Source organism: Schistocerca cancellata, chromosome 6 (assembly GCF_023864275.1).
Source record: "Schistocerca cancellata isolate TAMUIC-IGC-003103 chromosome 6, iqSchCanc2.1, whole genome shotgun sequence".
Taxonomy (NCBI): Eukaryota; Metazoa; Arthropoda; class Insecta; order Orthoptera; family Acrididae; genus Schistocerca; species Schistocerca cancellata.
This window is the reverse complement of record NC_064631.1, coordinates 465,554,733-465,563,868: the sequence shown is the minus strand read 5'-3', so window position 1 is coordinate 465,563,868 and position 9,136 is coordinate 465,554,733.

Genomic DNA, 9,136 nt, shown 5'->3' with positions numbered 1-9,136 from the left:
TGCGATACATGTACCTTGGGGAAATTATCATTTCTGAGAACGCATTCTGTTACAGCGTGATTACCTGTAAATACAACATAAATGCAATAAATTCTCAAAATGATGTCCGTCAACCTCAGTGCATTTGGCAATACGTGTTACGACATTCCTCTCAACAGCGAGTAGTTCGCCTTCCGTAATGTTCGCACATGCATTGACAATGCGCTGACACATGCTGTCAGGCGTTGTCGGTGGATCACGATAGCAAATATCCTTCAAATTTCGCCACAGAAAGAAGTCTGGGGACGTCAGATCCGGTCAACGTGCGGGCCATAGTATGGTGCTTCGACGGCCAATCCACCTGTCATTACATATGCTATTCAACACCGCTTCAACCGCACGCGAGCTATGTGCCGGACATCCATCATGCTGGAAGTACATCGCCACTCTGTCATGCAGTGAAACATCTTGTAGTAACATCGGTAGAACATTATACAGGAAATCAGCATACATTGCACCATTTAGATTGCCATCGATAAAATGGGGGCCAGTTATCCTTTCTCCCATAATGACACACCATACATTAAACCGCCAAATTCGCTGATGTTCCAATTGTCACAGCAATCGTGAATTTTTCGTTGCCTAGTAGTGCATATTATATGGTTTACGTTACCGCTGTTGCTGAATGACACTTTGTGGCTCGTCGCCATGCAATTGCTGGTGCATAGAAATATGGTACGGGTGCAATAGATGTTGATGCAGCATTCTCAACTCCGACGTTTTTGAGATTCCCGATTCTTGCGCAATTTATCTGCTATTGATGTGGAGATTAGCCGCGACAGCAGCTAAAACACCTACTTGGGCATCATCATCTGTTGCAGGTCCTGTCTGACGTTTCACATGTGGCTGAACACTTCCTGTTTCTTTCAATAACGTAACTATCCGGCGAACGGTCGGGGCACTTGGATGATGTCGTCCAGGATACCGAGCAGCATACATAGCACACGCCCGTTGGGCATTTTGATCACAATAGCCATATACACGATATCGACATTTTCCACAATCAATAAACGGCCCATTTTAACACGGGTACTGTATCACGAAGCAAATACCGTCCGCACTGGCGGAAAGTTACGCGATACCACGTACTTATACGTTTGTGACTTTTCAGCGCCATCTGTCACAGAGCGAAAAAAGTGGTCCAACTAAAACATTCATATATCTTTACGTACTACACGAATATGTAATAAAAATGGGGGTTCCTGTTTAAAAAAAAAAAAAACGCAGTTGATATCCGTTTGACCTCTGGCAGCGCCATCTAGCAGGGCAACCATAGCGCCATCTGGTTTCCCCCTTCAAGTTAGACGAGTTTCGTTCTTTGTAGTTTTTTCCGTTTGATGCTAATTTCGTGAGATATTTGGCCCGGTCACTATCAATGGACCACCCTGTATATTTTTCTTACCTCGAAATTTCTCAGTGGACAGCAGTCACTGTGTTTTGGTTCATCATTATATTAATGTAGATCCACTCACCATTATGACGACGGTGGAATTAGCTTTTATGTCCCTACCTCCCGTCATCAACAAGAGAGCGAGCAACATGCGACGAACGACGCATCTAACTAGTTAATCCATTAACTGGTCCACGCAAAGCCGCTCGCCGAATAGTAATAGACGCTGATAAAGCTTTTAAATAACAAGGACGAATTAACAGAGAACTTCAGGACGCTAGATATTCTTCCACATCTCTAACCTCAAAAGTTAGTTTTTATAAGGGATTGTGAACGAATTACGTGATGCAGAAACAAATGTTGCCTATTGCAATAACTTTAGTTGATGCTAAGGGATGTGTTAACATATATGAAATCTCAAATTTTGTAAGAAATTTGAGTTCATAAGCGTCAAAGACGGTCTCACTTCTAATAACGCATTTTCTGATACGCGGTACATGGTATTAATTCACATCTCGATGTAATTCGTGTTCCCACTTGGTCTCTTCTAGTAACTCTTTTCTGTAGTCACGCGACTGCACCGCCAAGTGCTTAAACGAAACGCAATAATATTTATATCATATAGATTGTATGAAAATCATGCTGCCCACATTTCAGGTCGTTGGATATATTATAACTATTGACGACAAGTCTGTAAGAAATTTAGCGTCGATGAGATGCTAGAAGTCGACAACTTAAAAATATCAAATGTCATACACCTGTTTTGCACAGAAGACATCCATAAGTTTACTTGTATAGGTATGTCACTGTGCTGCTACGATGGAAAAATGTAACCCTACAGAGAATTTTAAAATTTCCAATCAGTAGCTTGTGGTAGGTATTTTCTTCGATGGGTGCTGACGCCGAAAAGTATTGGTTGTGGTGCGACGTGGCACTAATTGGGTAACCTCTGTGTCAACGAGTTGTGCAACCTGATATGACTGACAAGTATTAGAGTAGTCATCATTCCATTCAATATTTAAAAAGAAATTTAACTCTAGTAATGAAGGGCTTATGACATTGTTTATTCACTTTTTCTCGTGTTCGTCATAGAAAGAGTACAAATAACAGTGCTTTACAAAACAGTATAAAATGAATAAAACTTCTATTATGATTGAAAAACTTTTCTTTTTCTCATGGTAAATAAACCTTGCAAATAAACAGCCTGCGTAAGTTAGGTGCTAACAGGAACTGTTATTAAAAACCGAGCAATCAACATTTCTGGAAATCTTGAGCAGATACACAGAGAATCGGATAAAGGATATTATCACTGAAGGCGTTCTGACTTCGGGCAGTTGAGATGAAACAGAATGCTAACTTGATGGATATCGCTGTTTTCTTAAACCCAAAAGCAGCAGTTCGCTGTAACTGCAGCAGTGAAATTCCTCACTATAATACGTAGACTGTAATCATAGCTGCGATGCTGGTTCATTTGAGGTTGCGCAGTGGTAAGTATCGCATTAGATTCAGAGTACCACACAGCCATCCAGATTTAAGATTCCCGTGGTTACTCGGAATCGATTAAAACAAATGTCACGACAGTTAATTTCTAGAGGACTTGGCAGGTATCCTCCCCCATTTATTCTCAGTCGAAACATTGAGCCATTGGCATCGATGGGTCACTTCTCCCAGTGATGGCAGCAATATCACTTATTTAAACATATTTCGTTACTGTTTGGTTTTTGCAATCTTAACATGCTGTTGTACACCACCGAAGTAAAACTCTGGTATTATTTCTGGAATAAATGGTGCATGATGAATGATCTATTTAGTGTGCAAACTTCATTTGATTTTGTGCGCCAAAATACAATGAAGAACATCTGTCGTTCCAGAAGCTGTTTCAAAAATCAACTGTGCTGTGTGGAAGTAAATGCTTGGAAAAGCAAATTGCAAATTGTGCATGAAATGTCAGCTGCACTTTGCAATTTGATACGGCGTCATTTTGAGCTGATGCGTGGGTGAATGCGACACGTAAAATAAATTATAGCTAGAATGAGATTTTCACTCTGCAGCTGAGTGTGCGCTGATATGAAACTTCCTGGCAGATTAAAGCTGTGTGCCGGACCAAGACGCGAACTCGGGACCTTTGCTCTCAGATGGTAGAGCACTTGCCCGCGAAAGGCAAAGGTCTGGAGTTCGAGTGTCGGCCCGGCACACAGTTTTAATCTGCCAGGAAGTTACAAATTATAGCTATTTTGACACTGGCTCGATTTATGTGCTAAACGCTAAACATAGGTATATCTCAGGGTAAAAGAAACGAGGACAACGTCTCCACAGCTTTCCTGAACGGTGCTTCTTTGATGGATGGCAAAACAGCTGTGCCTGGCCATCGGCATTTGCCCAAGTGTAGTTTGGTGGGTGACACGTCAGTTCGGGCAGTGTTTCCCCACACTTTTATCGTTTAATGAAGGGGTTGCTGTGCCCTTGGTATAAAACATTTGTCTTGAGTGGTTGCGGAAATTAATAACTAGAAACAATATGTGGTGAGCTCTTCACTTCCCGGCCAGACTCCTGTGATGAAAATTGTTTCAACACTGTGACTTGGGTTGGTACGTTCAGAGCCAGCTTCACACACCAGTCGTCTGTGGAACTTCAGCTGCTGCGGGGATAAGATTGTAATTTGAAGAAAGGCAACAATATATTACCTTGTTAGTAAAATAAAACTCAATATTTCAAATTAACTCACAATTCGCTTCATTTGAAGGTTTTCTTTCCAAATCGTGTTTTCGAGTAATCATTCTGTTTCAAGTAAACATATGACAGCATCACATATTGATTTCTAATTGTGTACCTTCCCATGTTACATACATATAGTGCTGCTACCCTTTGTTTAAAAGAACTGAGTATACAAGTATACATATAACTAGTTTTCCTGTTTTTAATCTGTCGCGCAAGTACAATATATGCAATTACTGGCGTCATTTCATGATGCTAATAGAATGCAATCGCTGTGGTAACGTATCGGTAATACAACTGCGCCTCGAGAGCGGAAACTGCAAACACCCTATCTGCAATAGAATTACCCGATATACAACTTGCTGAAAGTCTTTACCAATTCTTTGAAACTAGTTTGCTTTTAAAGTATCCGGAGAATTAAGTTGTTATTACGTCAGACTCGCGAGCACGTGAACAGCTTAGGCGAGCGGCTTTTGCGTCACTAAACAGCGTGTTTACCCAGAATTTGCTTAAAGCAGAAACAAGGCGCGCGCGCGCGCTCGCGCAACTTCTAAGTTGGGTGAGGGAGTTGGTGCATTCATGAATATAAATGTCGCAACTTCTCCTGTAGCGTGTATATACCGATTCCCTGGCGCGGCCCACGGTTTTAAAGAAGCTGGACAGGCATAAAATGGGATAATAAATTACTGCAGCTGATGGGCAGTAAGGCCGAGGCAATAAGCTGCATTGTTTCGGTTCTCATAAGGAGTGAGGGAATAGGCAAGGGGGAGGGGGGGAGAGGACGTGGTCGGGATAAAGTGGGGGAGGAAATGAGGGGGGCGCCTGCGTGGGATCGAGATGCGGTCGCATTACTGATGCCAACACCTGCTCCCTGGTTCATTCACCTCTGTTCACGAGATACGCCAGAACCTGCAAGAATTGCTCCGCCCTAGCCTACGCGACAATGTGATGGCATATTTTCAGTAAAACCTTTGATTCCAAGCCTTAGGAAAAACGTTTTCCACATTTCGTTTCTTAACACACAAAATATATAAAAACAAAATTGTCTATAAAAGCCGGCCGCGGTGGCCAAGCGGTTCTAGGCGCTTCAGTCCGGAACCGCGCGACTGCTACGGTCGCAGGTTCGAATCCTGCCTCGGGCATGGAAGTGTGTGATGTCCTTAGGTTAGTTAGGTTTAAGTAGTTCTAAGTTCTAGGGGAGTGATGACCTCAGATGTTAAGTCCCATAGTGCTGAGAGCCATTTTTATCTATAAAACATCACAATAATAATCGTGATGAATAGTAAACAGGACAGTAACTACTTGCTTATCGTCAACATCTGGAGTGACACGATCTACATCTACATCTCCATCCATACTCCGCAAGCCACCTGACGGTGTGTGGCGGAGGGTACTTTGAGTACCTGTATCGATTCTCCCTTCCATTCCAGTCTCGTATTGCTCGTGGAAAGGCAGATTGTCGGTATGCTTTTGTGTGGGCTCTAATCTCTCTGATTTTATTCTACTGGTCTCTTTGCGAGATACACGTTGGAGAGAGCAATATAATGCTTGACTCCTCGGTGAAGGTATGTTCTCGAAACTTCAACAAAAGCCCATACCGAGCTACAGAGCGTCTCTCTCGCAGAGTCTTCCATTGGAGTTTATCTATCATCTCCGTAATGCTTTCGCGATTACTAAATGATCTTGCAACGAAGCGCGCTGCTCTCCGTTGGATCTTCTCTCTCTCTTCTATCAACCCTGTCTGGTACGGATCCCACAACGGTGAAGTTCCAGAGTTCTACCATCCATTATGTGAAATTACATGGGATGACCGAAGCAAGGAAGATATCATCCGTAGAGATCTATTATGAGCAAATATTGATAGCAAATAAAAATGTATTCCCTATTGTACAGCTCTGGAACGCTGAATTTTATGGAAGTGAAACGTGGGCACGAAAATCTGCAAAATTTTGGAACCAGCAGGATGTTGTCGAGTGACCAGTAGAAATCTGATGAAGCAGCTAATGGAAGCATTTGAATTGGGATGCTATCGTTAATGATAAAAATTAAGTGATCAGTGCGAAATGCCTAAGTACCTAAACAAGAACTGCAGAAAAGAGAAATACTGAAATTAATAGGTAAGAAATAAGTCGATGAATGGTTCTCACCAAGTGAAAGGATGGGTAAGGGGGATATCTGATATGATAGGATGAATAGTAAACTTGGTACTGGAAGGATGATTAGAAGGGGAAAATACCAAGACTAGAATGTCTCACACAAATTATACAGGATGTTGAGTAAAGATATGTAAAGTTTAATACGAGACAGTAAAATTTGGAAGTCGCCGTCAAACTAGACGAAAGGGCAACGATCTGGATAAATAAAAAGGAAGATGAGAGGAAAAGCAATAAGTAGAAGCGAGATTCTCGAAGTGAATGAAGGTTTGAAATTAGGAATATAACTTTTGTAACGAGATATTAATAACTGAAAGAAAGAAATACAAGACATTCAGAAATTCCCGCTGCAAACTTCTAGAACTCGTAGAGGGGAGCGAGTCATCACATTTTGAATATGAACTCGTGTTCTGAAACGTACCGTTTTCGTTGTGCGACGGTGTCAATTTAGATATGTAATGCGTCCATGTCTGCAACACTAGAAATTGAAGAGGCACCAGGAGGGATGCAGAATGTGTACCAGAACATGCTTTGTAGGTACATTGTCAGTAACAACATTGGTGATCGCCACATCGAGCCACTGTTGTAACGTATCAGTACTATTCTGAACGTACAGTACTCTGGGTTCTTTTTATTTTGGAATAATTTTAACACGTAATGTTTACGTATCAATACAAACAAATGTGCTTAAGTGATAAATGGATGTTTCATTATGTTTTCTTTCGAATTGTTACCTAATAATTGTATTGCGTCACACCTAATTCAATTGCTCAAGCGAAAGTGGATGACTTAAACATCTGAACTGAAATTTTAGTAAAATGGAAACGGTACGTTTCTGGTCGTGGGTTCCCGTTCAAAATATTGTGCACTCACTTCCCTCTGTTAGTCCCAGAAGTTCGTAATGGGAATTCCCGAACCCCCCATATATAGGTAGATGTAAACAAAATGTGAACACAGAGAGAAATGATATACTTCCCAGGGAAGTCCTGAGTTATATTTCTAAAGAAACGAGAGGCATAGCTCGACCAAGGGAATGGTTTATACGAAAGCAGAACCGCAGATGATTAACCGCTGTAAGTAAGGTGACGATGATGGTTTCTTTGTGTTCGAAAGAGGCATCCAGACATTATGCGGCAGTCTGACTTTAACTACAAGACTTCTGAAGATGTCAGAATCATTTCACTTAGTGCTATGAGTGCTGAATGGATTGTAACATTCAACTTTTCTTCGAAGTGTCAAAATTTTGACACATATGCTTATTTTATTGTTTCAGGAGAAAGGTATACTCATTTGGATACACGTTTAAATCATATTTCGATATGGTTTTGTACTCCTTCTAAGATCATAATTTGTAATGTGGAAAAACGCCTCATTTTCGAAGTTATTTCTTACGTTAGATGCGTCGACATAAAAAGTTTCTTAGCCCCACTTTTTATTTCTTCTGTTCAACAGCCAAGATCGCATAAAATATTTCTTTAATTAAGATAACCAGTTTCAACAGATTTTGCTGCCTTCTTCAGGTGTTAACATCTTTTAGTTTTACACAAACACGGTACCGTATCTGTGAGCATTATGTGCATGCACATGGCTTTTTGCACAAGGTGCTTTATGTTTTTAAATATTTTAGCGATGACAAACCTTCTATAATGTACTGATTTTTATCCACTTGACATCTTGTGCCTGAGGTTCAGCAAAAAATGAACCCGTTTTACGACCAAATGATTTTACATCTACATAGTACTCCGCAAGCCACCTAATGGTGTGTGGTAAAGGGTACTTTTTGAATCACTAACTGAGCACTCCATCACTGTTCCACTCGCAAACAGAGCGTGAGTAGAATGATGTTGGTAAGCCTCTGTACTGGCTCTGATTTCTTGAATTGTGTCCTGATGGTCATTAGATGAGACGCATGTGGGGGGAAATAAGATGTTGTCCAACTCTTCCCGGAAAGCGCCCTCTCGAAATTTCAATAGTAAATGTCTCTGTAAGGCACAACACCTCTCTTGTAACGGGAACGCTCTCTTCTCCTGTCTGTACCGGACGGTGCATAGATACTTCGTCGTACATCACGCACTGTTATCGCTTATCCCTGCGCCGACGGCAGGTACAGTACATCCTATGCTGTGATGCCTCCTTTGGGAAATACTGCTTTGCCACTGCCAGTTACGGAGGCGTGTGATACGTAGGATTCGCACCCATACATGACAGAAAACTGATCGATTTATAGTTCTAGTAGTAGAACGATGTCGATGTCCGCTGCTTATAGCACACCTTTGAGTAAAGACGTCTTAATCTGTGACCGTATGGTACTGGTATTGATAGAGGCAAGTCGATATACCTGTGTTCTTTCCGTCGTGTGTGTACGGGTCATGGGAGCTTACACCACCTGTTTTTATACTGACACGTTACGTGGCTCCGTCCTGACTACGCTGGTTGATTACATTTCTAACTTTAGAGGGGCGCCGATCCCGCCGTGTTGCCTGTTGAGACCATCAGTGGTCCCCTTCACAGTCATCAGCCCAGTCTCCTTGGGACAAGTTTACCGTCGACCGGATATTTCCAGCCCCTTCTCTATGTGCCCCCTCTTCTGTTACCTCCGACTGGCAGCTGACTGCTCGTAGCTTTGCGTTGTCGAGATTTTCAGGTCGTTCTTGACGTATGCAGTTGCCGAGACGGTCGTGTTCTGGTTGTGAGGTCTCGATAACCTCTGTAAGGTGGCCGCCTTCCTCGGTCGTTTCCTGATCTCTCCCCTGTGTACGTATTAAGCAGTCGTCGGATAGAATGAGGTGTCGTTTCTTGTCCGGTTTTGGGGATCTTCGCTTAAGAGGGTGCGTTTCGC